The sequence below is a fragment of the Lutra lutra genome, chromosome 12 (genome assembly GCF_902655055.1).
Source record: "Lutra lutra chromosome 12, mLutLut1.2, whole genome shotgun sequence".
NCBI lineage: Eukaryota > Metazoa > Chordata > Mammalia > Carnivora > Mustelidae > Lutra > Lutra lutra.
The window spans coordinates 9,012,226-9,028,429 of record NC_062289.1 but is presented as its reverse complement, the minus strand read 5'-3'; the positions used below and the strand labels follow the sequence as shown (position 1 = coordinate 9,028,429).

The 16,204-nt window shown below is 39.3% G+C and overlaps 1 protein-coding gene and 1 pseudogene across 1 annotated transcript in view; one reads left to right on the top strand and one right to left on the bottom strand.

The window, feature by feature from the left end:
- Nucleotides 1–16,204, top strand: part of CCDC102B (coiled-coil domain containing 102B) — a 203,624-nt gene that overhangs the window by 26,010 nt on the left and 161,410 nt on the right. The window lies entirely within an intron of this gene.
- On the bottom strand, nt 9,771–10,491 carry LOC125081834 (adenylate kinase isoenzyme 6-like; annotated as a pseudogene).

Below are 16,204 nucleotides of genomic sequence, written 5' to 3'. Positions count from 1 at the left end.
ATGGAACAGAATAGAGAGCCCAGAAATGGACCCTCAACTCTATGGTCAACTCATCTTCGACAAAGCAGGAAAGAATGTCCAATGGAAAAAAGACAGCCTCTTCAATAAATGGTGTTGGGAAAATTGGACAGCCACATGCAGAAAAATGAAATTGGATCATTTCCTTACACCACACACGAAAATAGACTCAAAATGGATGAAGGATCTCAATGTGAGAAAGGAATCCATCAAAATCCTCGAGGAGAACACAGGCAGCAACCTCTTCGACGTCAGCCGCAGCAACATCTTCCTAGGAACATCACCAAAGGCAAGGGAAGCAAGGGCAAAAATGAACTTTTGGGATTTTATCAAGATCAAAAGCTTTTGCACAGCAAAGGAAACAGTGAACAAAACCAAAAGACAACTGACAGAATGGGAGAAGATATTTGCAAATGACATATCAGATAAAGGGCTAGTGTCCAAAATCTATAAAGAACTTAGCAAACTCAACACTCAAAGAACAAATAATCCAATCAAGAAATGGGCAGAGGACATGAACAGACATTTCTGCAAAGAAGACATCCAGATGGCCAACAGACACATGAAAAAGTGCTCCATATCACTCGGCATCAGGGAAATACAAATCAAAACCACCATGAGATATCACCTCACACCAGTCAGAATGGCTAAAATTAACAAGTCAGGAAATGACAGATGCTGGTGAGGATGCTGAGAAAGGGGAACCCTCCTACACTGTTGGTGGGAATGCAAGCTGGTGCAACCACTCTGGAAAACAGCATGGAGGTTCCTCAAAATGTTGAAAATAGAACTACCCTATGACCCTGCAATTGCACTGCTGGGTATTTACCCTAAAGATACAAACATAGTGATCCGAAGGGGCACATGCACCCGAATGTTTATAGCAGCAATGTCTACAATAGCCAAACTATGGAAAGAACCTAGATGTCCATCTACAGACGAATGGATAAAGAAGATGTGGTATATATACACAATGGAATACTATGCAGCCATCAAAAGAAATGAAATCTTGCCATTTGCGACGACGTGGATGGAACTAGAGGGTATCATGCTTAGCGAAATAAGTCAATCGGAGAAAGACAACTATCATATGATCTCCCTGATATGAGGGAGAGGAGATGCAACATGGGGGGTCGAGGGGGGTAGGAGAAGAGTAAATGAAACAAGATGGGATTGGGAGGGAGACAAACCATAAGTGACTCTTAATCTCACAAAACAAACTGAGGGTTGATGGGGGTAGGGGGTTGGGAGAGGGGGTGGGGTTATGGATATCGGGGAGGGTATGTGCTATGGTGAGTGTTGTGAAGTGTGTAAACCTGGCGATTCGCAGACCTGTACCCCTGGGGATAAAAATATATGTTTATAAAGCTGTAAAAAAAAAAAAAAAAAAGAAAGAAAGGATGAATCCCCAAGTTTTGTAGCAACATGGACGGGACTGGAAGAGATTATGCTGAGTGAAATAAGTCAAGGAGAGAGAGTCAATTATCATATGGTTTCACTTATTTGTGGAGCATAACAAATAGCATGGAGGACAAGGGGAGATGGAGAGGAGAAGGGAGTTGAGGGAAATTGGAAGGGGAGGTGAACCATGAGAGACTATGGACTCCGAAAAACGATCTGAGAATTTTGAAGGGGTGGGGGGTGGGAGGTTGGGGGCACCAGGTGGTGGGTATTGTAGAGGGCACGGATTGCTTGGAGCACTGGGTGTTTTGCAAAAATAATGAATACTGTTATGCTGAAAAAAAATTAAAAAAAAAATTATAAAAAAAAAAAATAACCAGTTACTGTTGTATTTGGTTCTCCCTTAAAGTTAAATGTTAAATAACTTACGTTGGCTTTGCTGAGGAATAATTGATGTATTAAAAAGAACTGAACATATTTAATGTGCACAATTTGATGAGTTTGCACATATCCAAAGGCCCATTATACCCACACCATGATTAGAGTAATAGACATATCCTTACCTCCCAGTGTCCTTGTGTCTTTCTCTGTACCACACCCTCCCAACCCCCGCCTTTGTTTGTTTCTTCATCTGTGGGTAAGGACACTTAAGATGCGATCTGACCTCTTAACACATTTTGGAGTGCACAATACTGTATTGCCAACTCTGGTCATTACGTTGTACAACAGATCTATAGAGTTATTCATCTTGCATAACTACAACTATATCCATTGAACACCAGCTCCCCAGTTCTCCCAGCTCCCACCCCCTGGAAACTGCCATTCTATTCTTTGCTTCTCTGAGTTTGACTATTTTTAGATACCTCATAGATACTATTTTAGATACCTCCTACTTAGTAGGATCCTGCAGTACTTGTCCTCCTGTGACAGGCTTTTGTCACTTAGTATAATGTCCTTGTTGTTTTGAATATTTTATTTAAATTTTATTTACTACATTTTAAAAATTATTCATGGATTGTGTTGTCTTTCATAAGCTATGCTAGATTCCCCCCCCCCCACCACAGTCAGTTTTGCAGTGTCAAATTATTGTTGTCGGTCAAGTGCCAGCAGTCTTCAAATTGGACAATTTGAAGAATTTAAAGGGAATGTTGCAAAGGTTTTGGCAAGGTATTGTAAGGGCCTACTTAGCCAGAGGGAGCCATTTTGTTGTTTATGCAGTAAACTTAGATTGACCCTGCCCCTCCCAGAGGAACTTACTTAAAAGCAAATCTGGGAAACCAGTCCCAGGTAGCAAAGCCCAGATACAAGGGCGAGTCAGGCCAGGTGGAGACATCCAATCAGTGGGGCGTGCTAGCCCTAGCTACCAAGGAGAGTGGCCCTGCCTTTTGGGCGCCAATTCTGACCAAGGTGATAGGCTAGTTCAAATATCTACTAGGGTAAATTGAAATTCAATTGGCCACCCGTGTGGCACCTAGCATGACTGTGCAGCTTTCTCTGTGTGTTACAATCTCATTGGCCACCTGTGTGTGGCCAGGCTCAACCACATGGCCTTTGCTCTATAAAAGTTAGGCTATGAGGCTGGGAGGGGTCGCCTCTTTGGCCCTGACCGGTTGGTTCGCTTGGTGCGAAATAAAGCTTTGCTTGACCTTCGCTTTGTATCAATCTTGCTCCTTTGATCACGGACCCATTATTGGGGGACCTATCAGTATAATGTCCCAAAGAAGAGATAATGTGAGATTCTGGGGTGGGCCGCAGTGGAGTGGCATTCCCAGTCATGGTTTAGATGGAGGAAGGGGAGAGCTTACACAGAAACTAAAGAAAAATAGCTTAGTGGAGAAGACTTCATGAAAGGAGCTGTGGTCATTGGTGGAAGGTCATATAGCCAACACGTGGTAACTCTGACGGTGGAAATTGGGGACAAAGTGGGGTCTGGCTTCCCATCTTCAGCCCATGTTTGTCATTGAATGACCCCAACAGCAAGCCAGAGAGCAAGTGAGTTTGATGTAGCCCATAAATTTCAGTTTCCTGGGGCACAGAGCAGGTAGAATGGAGAAAGGGGAAGGGAGAGGGGAAGATATATAACATGATTATCAAAGATACCAGTAGAAAAATTCATTTTTCAGCTTTCCAGATTTTCACTGTATTCAGTCTTTTACTCAGTGAACATTTATTCAGTATCTAACATGAGATAGGGCCATGAATCAGGAGAAAAAGACAGTATACGTGTTCAGGGATTCTATGGTTTAGTGAGGGAGTTAGAATACAAAAAACCAAAATTATTCAAGGAAATAAATCTTTAAAAAAAAACAAACAAGTTTTTTTTTTATAAAAGTAGGTATGAGGTGCTCAGCAGTACTTTGGAGGAGTGGATGGAGCGCCAGGAAAGGCTTTCTGGAGGATACGCCTGTGATGGACCTGGGAGGTTGAAGTGGGACTTACCCATATGAAGCATGTGGAGAATTATACTCCAGGTGGTTGAAGGACATATGTAGGTATTCAGAAACCTTAAGTAGTGTGGAGTTTTTCAGGAACATTGTGGCAGAGACAATTATCTTCTTCCTTACTAATAGAATTCCTTTTTTTTTTTTTTTTTTTTTTTTTAAGATTTTATTTATTTGTCAGAGAGAGAGGAGAGCGAGCGAGCACAGGCAGACAGAATGGCAGGCAGAGGCAGAGGGAGAAGCAGGCTCCCCGCCAAGCAAGGAGCCCGATGTGGGACTCGATCCCAGGACGCTGGGATCATGACCTGAGCCGAAGGCAGCTGCTTAAGCAACTGAGCCACCCAGGCGTCCCTAGAATTCCTTTTTTGTTGTTTTGGGGTACTGTGTGCTGGAAACACATACATACACATGCACACACACACATGTGTACACACACATATACACACAACTCCCAGGTGTCCTTTCCACTAAGTGTGTCCTTGGTGAAGGCCATGACAGTTAACAGGAGCTAGGCAGAGAAATCAATGGCATAAGTCATGCATTAAACAGTAACAAGAAATACAGATTTAATTACAAGAGAACTCTAGGTGTTGGAACTGTCATATACCTAATACAAGAAAAATGCATATAAAGTATTTAAAGTAATAAAGGATGCATTTAAAACTGTACTTATACAGTGAGGGATCTGTACAGATAAGTTTGAAGAAGAACATTCAGATAGAACTTTAAAAATGAAAATTAAGCACCTATTGAGATAAAAACTCAGTGAACAGATCAGATAGCAGATTAGATGCAGTTGAAAAAAGCATTAGTGAACTCAGAACCATGTACACATAGTCCTAAGAATTGAAAAACCTGAAGGAAAATCAAGGAAGTATGAAGCATGGAATAATGAGTGCTTGAACTTCTAGAAGTGAGAAGGGAGAATTATTAAACCATTATAGCAGCATTTACAGAAGAATTAAAAAGAGTAATCCATCACCAAGGAACAGAATGTAATTTTTTTATCATGGGAAAATACGCATGTCATTAAGTTCACCATTTTAACCATTTTCAAATGTACAATTCAGTGACATTGGATACATTCACAATGTTGTATTAACGTATTAAAAGATTATAGTAAGGCTTTGAAAAGGTCCTTCTAATCTTTGTATAAGATTTTCAAAGAATAAGGTAATAGCAATAGTTGTTTACAGTCATTTAAAATTTTCAACAAAATGAGCAAAATTAATGTTAAATGTACTCAAATTTTTTTTCACAAAATACATTTTTGTAAAGAAATTAATTACAATAAAAGATATGCAAACATCTTTAATCTAGTATATATTTTTTTCACCTTCAGACCTTTTTAAAAAAAATAATTATTTTTATTAACATATAATGTATTATTTGCCCCAGGGGTACAGGTCTGTGAATCGTCAGGCTTACACATTTCACAGCACTCACCATATCATATACCCTCCCCAATGTCCATAACCCAACCACCCTCTTCCTCCCCCTCACCAGCAACCCTCAGTTTGTTTTGTGAGATTAAGAGTGTCTTATGGTTTGTCTCCCTCCCCATCCCACCTTGTTCCATTTTTTTCCTTCCCTACCCCCCAATCCCCTGGCCCTGTCTCTCAAATTCCTCATATCAGAGAGATCATATGATAATTGTCTTTCTCTGCTTGACTTATTTTGCTCGGCATAATACCCTCTAGTTCCATCCACATTGTTGTAAATGGCAAGATTTTGGTTTTTTTGATGGCTGCATAGTATTCCACCGTGTATATATACCACATCTTCTTCATCCATTCATCTGCTGATGGACATCTAGGTTCTTTCCATAACTTGGCTATTGTGGACATTGCCACTAAAAACATTTGGGTGCATGTGTCCCTTCAGATCACTACCTTTGTATCTTTAGGGTAAATACCCAGTAGTGTGATAACTGGGCCATTAGGGTAGCTCTATTTTCAGCTTTTTGAGGAACTTCCATGCTGTTTTCCAGAGTGGCTGCACCAGCTAGCATTTCCACCAACAGTGTAGGAGGGTTCCCCTTTCTCCGTATTCTCTCCAACATCTGTCGTTTCCTGACTTGTTAATTTTAGCCATTCTGACTGCTATGAGGTGGTATTGCATTGTGGTTTTGATTTGTATTTCCCTGATGCCAAGTGATGTTGAGAACTTTTTCATGTGTCTGTTGGCCACCTGGATTTCTTCTTTGCAGAAATACCTGTTTGTGTCTTCTTCCTACTGCTTGATTAGATTATTTGTTCTTTGGGTGTTGAGTTTGATAAGTTCTTTATAGATTTTGGACACTAGCCCTTTATCTGATATGTCATTTGCAAATATCTTCTCCCATTCTGTCAGTTGTCTTTTGGTTTTGTTGACTGTTTCCTTTGCTGTGCAAAAGCTTTTGATCTTGATGAAGTCCCAATAGTTCATTTTTGCATTTGCTTCCCAAACATCACCTTTGGTGATGTTTCTAGGAGGAAGTTGCTGCGGCTGAGGTTGAAAAGGTAGCTGCCTATGTTCTCCTCAAGGATTTTGATGGATTCCTGTCTCACATTGAGGTCTTTCTTCCATTTTGAGTCTATTTTTGTGTGTGGTATAAGGAAATGGTCCAGTTTCATTCTTCTATATGTGGCTTTCCAATTTTCCCAACACCATTTGTTGAAGAAACTGTCTTTTTGCCATTGGACATTCTTTCCGGCTTTGCTGAAGATTAGTTGACCATAGAGTTGAGGGTCTATTTCTGGGTTCTCTATTCTGTCCCATTGATCTATGTGTCTGTTTTTGTGCCAGTACCATCCTGTCTTGATGATGACAGCTTTGTAATAGAGCTTGAGGTCTGGAATTGTGATGCCACCAACGTTGGTGTTCTTTTTCAACATTCCTCTGGCTATTTGGGGTATTTTCTGGTTCCATATAAATTTTAGGATTATTTGTTCCATTTCTTTGAAAAAAATTGATAGTATTTTGATAGGGATTGCATTAAATGTGTAGGTTGCTTTAGGTAGCATAGACATTTTCACAATATTTGATCTTCCAATTCATGAGCATGGAGCATTTGTCCATTTCTTTGTGTCTTCCTCAATTTCTTTCATGAGTACTTTATAGTTTTCTGAGTACAGATTCTTTGCCTCTTTGGTTAGGTTTATTCCTAGGTATCTTACAGTTTTGGGTACAGATGTAAATGGGATCAACTCCTTAATTTATCTTTCTTCTGTATTGCTGTTGGTTTACAGAAATGCAACTGGTTTCTGTGCATTGATTTTAGATCCTGACACTTTACTGAATTCCTGTATGAGTTCTAGCCCTTTTGGAATGGTGTCTTTTGGGTTTTCCACATAAAGTAACATATCATCTGCAAAGAGTGGTAGTTTGGCTTCTTCTTTGCTGATTCGGATGCCCTTAATTTCCTTTTGTTGTCTGATTGCTGAGGCTAGGATTCCTAGTACTATGCTGGATAGCAGTGGGGATAGTGGACATCCCTGCCGTGTTCCTGATCTTAGGGGAAAGGCTCTCAGTTTTTCCCCATTGAGAATGATATTTGCTGTCAGTTTTCATAGATGGCTTTTCATAGATGGGTATCCCTACACTTTGAAGAGTTTTTTTTTTTTTTAAGATTTTATTTATTTTATTCAACAGACAGAGATTACAAGTAGGCAGAGAGGCAGGCAGAGAGAGAGAGAAGAGGAAGCAGGCTCCCTGCTGAACAGAGAGTCTGATGTGGGGCTCGATCCCAGGACCCTGGGATCATGACCTGAGCCGAAGGCAGAGGCTTTAACCCACTGAGCCACCCAGGTGCCCCCACTTTGAAGAGTTTTGATCAAGAAAGGATGCTGTACTTTGTCAAATGCTTTTTCAGCATCTATTGAAAGTATCATATGGTTCTTGTTCTTTCTTTTATTAATTATTTTATCACATTGATTGATTTGTGGATGTTGAACTAACCTTGCAGCCTAGAAATAAATCCCACTTGGTTGTGGTGAATCATCCTTTTAATGTACTGTTGGATCCTATTGGCTAGTATTTTGATAAGAAGTTTTGCATCCCTGTTCATCAAGGATATTGGTCTGTAATTCTCCTTTTTGATGGGGTCTTTGTCTAGTTTGGGGATCTAGGTAATGGTGGCCTCATAAAATGAGTTTGGAAGTTTCCCTTCCATTTCTGTTTTCTAAACAGTTTCAGGAGAGTAGGTATTAATTCTTTTTTAAATTCTTAAATGTTTCTTAAAAAGGAATTGAAAAGGTGGTTGTAAAAAGGAATAGGAAAAAAAAAGAGGAAAGAATGTGATCAGGCTGGAGACTAAAACAAAGCCATGTGCTAGATTTAGGATATATTTTGATCTGTTAGAAGAAATTGTATCCCAAAATTTTAAAAGAAAAAAAAACCCTATTATGTATATGAAAAATAAGGTTAAATACAATGAAGGGATAAAATATGACTGTAACAATGAAGATTTAAAAAGATTTTTTTAAATGGTATTGTTAAGATAAACCAGTTTAAAAACGTTAAAAGAGGAAAAGTTTAAAAAAATAGAATAAGAAAAAAAATTTTTTTAATTTAACTTTGCTAGAAAGGATCATGGGGAAAAAGCCATGCATTCTATATGTTGCTTTCCCCTAGCTCTGGAGTTCTGCAATTCTTGTTGATCGGCGAACTTGGTCTTGGCTGGATGTTCTTGCTGATCTTCTGTGGGAGGGGACTTTGCAGTGATTCTCAAATGTCTTTGCCAGAGGCAGAATTGCACCACCCTTGCCAGGGGCCAGGCTCAGTAATCTTCTTGGGTTCCCTCAAGGTAGCTTTTGTTCCCTGAACGCTTTCCATATAGCTTTGGAGGACGGGAATGAAAATGGTGGCCTCCCAATCTCCAGCCCGGAGGAGCTGAGAGCTCAGGGCCCCACTCCTCAGTGCATCCTCAGAGAAAAGCAGTCCGTCCCTCTCATCTCCCTGGTCTCCAGCTGTACTCCGCGCTCACCCTGCCTGTGACCAAGCATTTCTATCTCTGGCCCAGAGCCCCGTTTGGAGTCTTCAAACCCAGCAGATTCCTGCCGCTCCTCCTGGAGGAGGAAGGAAGGGGTCTCTCCACTTGTGGGGTCCCTGCTTGAAGAGCAGTGTCCCGACTGTGCCTTGGATCACAGTTTAAGGTTACCCTGAGCTGAGAGCTAACTCTTGGGCTCTGTTTCTGCACCTGGCTTCCCCACTTGGATACGTGGCAGCTCTGCCACACTCAGACACCCCCAGTCTTTCTGTGACCCTGCGGGACCTGAGACCACAGTGGCCTTGCAAAGGCTCCACCCCCGCTTAGCCTCTGGAGTGATGTCCCTCAGTGGAGCAGTCTTCTAAAAGTTCGGACTTTGTGCTCCACTGCTCCACCGCTTGCTGGGAGCCTGGTCCCTCCCCTCATGGTCTATCTTCCTGTCGTTTCGGATTCACTTCTCCACACATCCTACCTTCCAGAAAGTGGATGATTTTCTCTTCCTAGAATTGCTGCTCTTCTCTTCTCTCTCCTGTTGAGTTTGTATGTTTGGAATGGTTGATAGCTATTTAGCTGAACTCCTGGGATCTGATGTCATTTCAGTCTGCTACTCCTCCACCATCTTTCTTCCTCCCCTATCCTAGTATATTGAGTTGAGAATTATATTTGAGATTTCAAGTTGTCATTATTGTACTTGTTTATAATTTTAATAACAAACCAAAATTAAAATTGGGGTACTTATATAAGCACTGATTTTGGGAGATTGACATCTTTCTGAATCTTTTTGTAATTTGCTAATTATCAATATGCAATTTAAACTATCAGGCTAATTTTTATAAGTAATGATCACAGTGATAGCATTACAAATCCATACTTTGTTGGGCTTCTCCAGTGATTTATTTATTTATTTATTTATTTATTTATTTATTTATTTATTTTTTTTATCCTTAGTCTTAATTTTTATTTTAAGGGATCATCTTTGTTTTCTTTTGCAATCAGCTTAGAAGATAGCTACCCCTTTGGTCAGATTTATTTATTCTTTAGCAGGTGAAGCATTTAAGATGACAGTTTTTACTCTAAATCCTTAATGATATTATATATACTATACTTGAGAATGTTTTGCTTTCTCATGGAAGAAAAAAGCCCAAACATAAACCTTTAGATTATCCATCTACTAGACCTGCAGCACAATCTTAATAAAGAAGTTTTACTGATAACTGGACAATTTATTCATTATGGCAGGGATATAACAAGAGCGGTTATAAAGTGGCCAGTTTTGTAAGTCAGGAGCTATGATCCTTTATCCACTGCTCAATCCACTTCAATATCTGATTGATATTATCTTCTAGATCTTCTGGTTTATTGCTGGGCAGTTGATGTACTATTTCTTCCTTGTACGATGCTAATGCTTCTTCATAAAGAACTTGAAAAATTTCACACTGAATATTGTCTTTTAGTTTCTTTTCATTATAACCCTCTATCTTCATCTAAAATGGGGCATTCATACTCTTCATCATAGCCATCATATAACTGCCCTTCCCGAGCTAAATCACCCACATTAATGTATTTCAGTCCTGATCTTGATGCAAGTTCTTTGCCTAGCGTGGTTTTTCCAACCCCTGGTGTACCGGTGAGCAGGATGTTCGGAAGCAACATGGTCCTCACCGCGCTCTTCTCCAGTGATTTATAATCTGAGAAGAAAGACTTTAAAGAATGAAGTTGTTGATTTTGTGCAATGGGCCCAATTTCTTGCTTCAAGGACTATTCTTAAGCCAGCAAAGATGGGTTTTACTATCATAGGGACAGTAGTTGTTCCCCTGATGACCGCTTTTTACAGAGGTTATTCAACTAGAGACTTCACTTTTGGTCTCACCAACTCATGCTCCCTTTTCTAGAAAGGAAGAACAGCTAGCAAAGATCACTTAAGGTAGTTTCCCTATCCCTAAACATGCACAATCATGGCATTATTCTCTGTCTCTTATCCAGAGTCAGGAAACTGAATACCTTCTTGGTGTTACATTCTCTTTTGTTATTGAATACTCTCCTTTGGACACTGTAAATTATTTGGCAGGTCACTACTAAATAAAAATATGAATGAAAGAACTTAGCCAACAAAAAAACATAAAAGTTCAATGAAGGGAGGCTTGGTGTTTTTATTAAATGCAAGGTAAATATGTTCCAGCAATTTATTTTTCCTGCCTAAAAATGTCATATTATCTGTACTCTTAGGGTCAGTGAATAGGATTATGTATATCAACATTCATTTCTGGCTTAATTTAATTAATATTCATTGTATTTGTGTACAGTGAATATATGAGATAGAGTGTTATCATTTTCAAGTAGCTTTCAGCATAAAAGGGAAATGTGCATAAAGAATTCATTATAACACCATAACATGTAATAGAGGTGATTAAAAAGGCATAACTTTAATTGGGGTGAAGAGAAGTTAGATAAAATTTAAAGATGGACTTGGTAAGTATGTTTTTCATACACACAGAAGTGGATGAAAGGTATGGTAGATTGGGGAGAGAACAATCCAAGGCAGAAGGTGTACAAAGTTTGATGTGTTAATGTCACACAGAGAATACCATACACAAGACAAACTATATGTTAGAAATGAAGATGAGTCAATAAGGTCACTGAGAAAAAAATATGTGTTCCATTTGGGATATTAAGAAATTAAGTGTCTTTAGAGCATAAGTTATTGGAAGAATATGGTGGTGGCTGTCACTAAAATCAACTTTATGTGAGATGTTGAGGAGCTTGGACTTTACTTGATAAATAATGGAGAACCACTGAAGGTTTTTAAACAAGAGAACAACCTGAAAAGACTTACATTATAACTAGATTGCTGTAGAACAGTATATAAATGAATTTGTTGGGTTTGGTACCAGAGTGAGTTCAATACTCACTAAGGGGAAAAAACGAAATCGGGCTCTTATCTCAGCTTAAAAAAAAAAATTCCAGATAGATTACTGGCATTCATAAAAAAGCCAAAAAAAAAAAAAAAAAAAGGCCAGGCTAAGAAACTTTTAGTAGGTAGATAACGTATCTGCACCACAAGGTAGGATTTCTAAAATAAGGCATTAAAATCTCTAATCAAGGGGCACCTGAGTGGCTGAGTTAGTTAAGTGTCTGACTCTTGATTTGGGCTCAGGTCATGATCTCAGGATCATGGGATCGCCCTGCATCCAGCTCTGGGCTGAGCTGCACAGGGAGTCGGCTTGAGATTCTTTCCTTCTTCCCCTCTTCCCGCTCATGCTTTCTCTTTCTCTCTCTCGCTTTCTCAGATAAATAAATAAACATTTTTTAAAAATAGAAAAATAAAACCTCCAATCAAAAAGAGAATATTGATAAATATATTCATATTGAAAACCTACCAGATTTTCAATAATTAAAAATTTGATGGCACCCTGTATAAGTCAGCTCAGTAGTAATTTAGGCAAGCATTTAGTTTTCACAGTTCTTAGAGGCTGGAAAGTGCATAAATAAAGGTGCAGGCTGATTCAGTTTCCCAGAGAGGACCCTCATTGTGGCTTGCAGATGGCCGCTTTCTTGCCATGTCCTTACAGGTTAGAGAGAGTGAGGAAGCAAGTTCCTGGTGTCTTTCTTATAAGGTTACTAATCCCATCATAAGGGTCCCATCTTCATGACATCATCTAAATCCAATTACCTCCACTTCCAAATGTTATTACACTGGGGGTTAGGGCTTCCACATATGATTTTTTGAGGGATGAATTTAGTCCATAGTACCTCCTATCCCCCACCATGACCACTGTGCCCCTATGCTTGCTCCTAGAATTATCCCCAGACAACCTAACTGTCCCCAAACTTTTGTCTCAGACTCTTTTCACTAGAAACCCAGACTAAGGAGTGAGCATTGGAATGCAGACACCAGGGATGGCATCGAGGAACTCACTGTCAATAGGCAAGAAGACTGTGGCTAATGGTAAGTGAAGCCTGTGAGTCAAAAAGAGGCAAGTTCTGTTCAGGAACTGACAGGAGCTGTTGTGTCTGCAGTGTGTGGAACATGGCTAAGATTAAGAGTTGAGGCTGAAGAAGTAGACTGGGGAGAGATTATGCTGGTCCCCACAGAATATGTTGAACAGTTTCATCTTTCTCCTAAAGCAAATGGGAAAGCATTGACGTATTTTGAGCCATGGAGCAATAAGGTTATATTTGCACCGAACCTGTTAGCATGAGGAACAGACTAGAAAGGGGTAGATGGTAGATGTTTCAGAACATGGGTTTTGAGGCTACTGCATTAGTCCAGGTAAGAACAGGTGAGAGTTTGGACTAGGAGGCTGAAAGCAAAGACCATGGGAACTTGCTTGGAATTTTCAAAAGAACATTTCTGCATTCAATGGAAGACTTGACCAGTTGAGTATAGTGGTTCCTCTGAATACTCCTTTGAACAACTGTCTGATTATTTTGCCAAAAGGAGAGAAAAAAGTCACATTAAAAAACATGATTTCCTCAATTTTTTAAAATTTTAAATCTATTCAATACAATACAAGGAAAACAATTCCCATATTTCCCCATTCCAAATGGTAGCTGTCTGATTTACAGATGGCAGGATATTTCAGTGGCATTCAACACAAAATCAGCTGGGGGTCAGTCAGTCCAGGCTAAGCTGTGCTGTAGTTTCTGCTTCTAGGTACGGGTCTGGCTGGGCTTGGACACCCCCCACCCCCCGGTCCTGGGCTGAGGAAGATACAGGAGTAATTCTGGGATCTAACCTCCAGTTGCAGCAGCTACCTAGGGAGAGCCCTTTCCATGGCAGTAACAGAACTCAAGAAAAGAATTCATACTTCTTAGGCTTAGAACTGGCAGAATGCTAGCTACTTCTTCCCATATTCCATTGGACAAAGTAAGTTGCATGGTGAAGACCAATACAGGAAATTGGAGAAGTGTACTCTGCCTCCAGGAGGCCAGCACAGGGTTGGGGATGAATATTACTTTAGAGAAGGGGAGAATTGTGGCTAATAATTCAACCTGCTGCAAAAACCGAACTAGATCATATTCTGCCCAAAAAATCCTGGAAGCTCTTTTATAATTCCTTTCACACCAATATTTCCCCTACTAGTTAGTCAGAATTAGTTCCTTTCTGTGTACCTTGCTTATAAAGGGATGGATGATAATTTTTTTTTATAAGAAAGTCTATGTAGCTTTGTAAGGTTTTTCTCAAATGAAAAGTTGTAATTACATTTGGAAGACCAAATATATTTCGGTTCATAAGAGCGGCTTTGTAGAAAGCAGAAAGGATTTTCTGTGATTTAAAAAAAAAAAAAACAAAAAACAAACAGTTTTAAAAATTAATAACCAAGCCCAGAGTACTGAACATAGTTCTATGCTACCAAAGGAAAAATATTTGATACTGTAAAATACTTATTGTTTTACCACAAATGAAAGAAAAGTTTAGTCAGTAGGTTAGAAAGGATGGTTCTGGAGGGACCTAATTGGCATTCAGTGCTGATAGGTTAAGAAATCAAAGTAAGAAAGTGATAGATTTGGGGAATTCACAGACTGGGGATTTTGTGGTTGGCCTTCCAGATTGCAAGAGGGAAAACATAATACCTGTTGAAATTATCAATTGCTGAGGGATGGTGTTTTGGCAAATGGGCCTGAAGTTAGTCTTAGAGAATTTGATATACTCCAAGGTGGTGTCTTCAAAGTAGCCATGAGTTCCCAAGCCTTGTAAAGGGAAGAAGTCTTTAGAAGACACCTTGAGTCAGAATGAGAAAAGGTAGAATGTATGACAAGTCAGGATGGGACTAATGATACTTGTGACAGGAGCCACTTCTAAACACCTAAAGTCATCATTGATGTAGTATATCAGTGCACAGGACAGCAATGATTAAAGATGGTTCAGGGGTTAGGTGTTCACCTCTCCATCCAGATGAATGCAAATCACATGCCCTTTATGACCACCTCTTTACCTCTTGCTCCCTGGAAGCTAACTCATATAAAAAAGTAAAGGAGAAGGAGGCTTGGAGAAATCTTAAATATATTTTTAAAAATGCTTGTGTCATATGGGGCGAGCTCATAAAACAGGGGTGATGGGAGCACTTTCTTTGCAAAACAACGTGGTATTGTCAGAGGAGTTTGGGCTTTGGGGCTCTGTAGATATGTGGCCATGAATAAATTTGGATAGCTACCAACAGAATAAATTTTCAACTTGAAAGTGACCGTTACCTTGAATTGGGAAAAATCAGAGCCTTCTGTCTTCAGTGGACATAGGGGTCAAAACTGAGGTCACCCAGAAGTTGAACTGAAATCATAAGAAAGTGGAAAATTTACATTTCTGCACATATGAGTTTTTAGTCTGAAATGTAATCACACATATCATTTTGAAATAAGAATTCTCGGGGCACCGGGGTGGCTCAGTGTGTTAAGCCTCTGTCTTCAGCTCAGGTCATGATCTCAGGGTTCTGGGATCAAGCTCCGCATTGGGCTCTCTGCTCAGCAGGGAGCCTGCTTCCCCCTCTCTCCCTCTGCCTGCTGCTCTGCCTACTTGTGTTTTCTCTCTCTGTCAAATAAATAAATAAAATCTTAAAAAAAAAAAAGAAGAGTTCTCAAGATGTTTACTTCTTAAACGTCGTATCAGAGTCCCTTAAGGTACATAGGTCTGTTCTGTTTTATGATGTTGTGGAGTTATTGTTTTACCATGCAGTTGTTTTGATTTGCAAGGTTAGAGATTGATGGAGCAATATACAATAAATGTAATGAGCAGAACCAAATTCTTCTATGATGGTGTCAGCCAAAGTTCCAAGAATTCTTGACTGCAAATTTGAACATATTGACTTGACTATCAAAGTCATAGTTCACCGGAGCCTTGTACACAATTTATATCATTCAACAGCATGAAGATTTGTTCACTCATATAGATTTATTTTGCTGGTTTTTTGTTACCAGCACGAGGTGAAGTGCAAAGTTTGAAATATGCCTGAAAAGCTGGTCAGGATCAGCAGCCAAACCAGATAATTAAGACAAAACCATACTCAACACCATATTCTTAGAATTTGTAAAGTACAAATTATATGCAGCTGTGAATAACTTCTAATATTTAAGCAATGGGTAAAAATTTTACTTTTTGACCTGAATTGTCTGGTTTGGCTCTCTCCATAGGCATTATGGCCAACTTTCCATTTTGATTTGTACTTTACAGGCTTGGGCAAAATCTAAATAGCTAAGAAACTGAGTAGTTTTGTTCTTAATTTGGTAAAATAAAACAAAACTATTTAGCAAGTCATTTATTATTTGTTGAGATATACTGTCTCTTGAAAATGATTTAAATCAAAATATTAATTTTATGTTTATTTGGAAATTGAGATTTAAAATACTTGTCTAGTCCAAGGAAAGAAGGAATGTTAGCATG